The sequence below is a fragment of the Tupaia chinensis genome, unplaced genomic scaffold, assembly GCF_000334495.1.
Source record: "Tupaia chinensis unplaced genomic scaffold, TupChi_1.0 Scaffold000628_1, whole genome shotgun sequence".
NCBI classification, from domain to species: domain Eukaryota; kingdom Metazoa; phylum Chordata; class Mammalia; order Scandentia; family Tupaiidae; genus Tupaia; species Tupaia belangeri.
Window position 1 is genome coordinate 378918 of NW_006160148.1, and position 674 is coordinate 379591.

Sequence of the window (674 nt, forward strand, 5' to 3'; positions counted from 1 at the left end):
CACGGGTGGGGCCAGCTCCTCAGCCCACAGCTGTCTTCCCTGGGCTCCTGCCTGACCCCAGGTGGCCACCAACACTGGGTCTGTCACTCTTCCTGGGGACTTGAGACTATTCTCTGGAGAGAGAGAAAGGGGAAGGGACAGAGGTGATGTGATTCAGGCGCTGGATTCCCACATGGCCAACTGCAGTTCAAGTCCTGGACCTAACAGCTTGAACGTCACTCCAAGCAAATACCCAAAATTCCAGGAGAAAAATGGAGGAGAGGGGACTGTGGGCATGGCCATCCCCTCTGGGGGTGATTTCTCACTTTCTGTCTCCCATGGGTGTGTGTGTCAGAGAGCAAGAACCTATTAAAAAGAGAGAGAGGGGGACCAGCAGTTAGCGTAATGGCTATGTCGCTGGGCTCCCACGTAGTCGACCACAGTTTGTGTCCCAGAGCCGATGGTTTGAAACTCACGCCGGGCGCGTGTGCGTGCGTGCCCAAGATCCTGAGAGGAGAATGGAGGAGAAGGGATTGCGGTGTGTCCATCCCCCCTGGGGGGTGATTTCTCGCTTTCTGTCTCTCTGTCTCTGTCTGTCTGTCTGGTGAGCGCATGCGCCCTAAGGCAAAAACCTCTAAAAAAAAGAGAGAGAGAGAGAGAGAAGGCGAGCGAGAGCACAGGTGGAAGTGCACAGG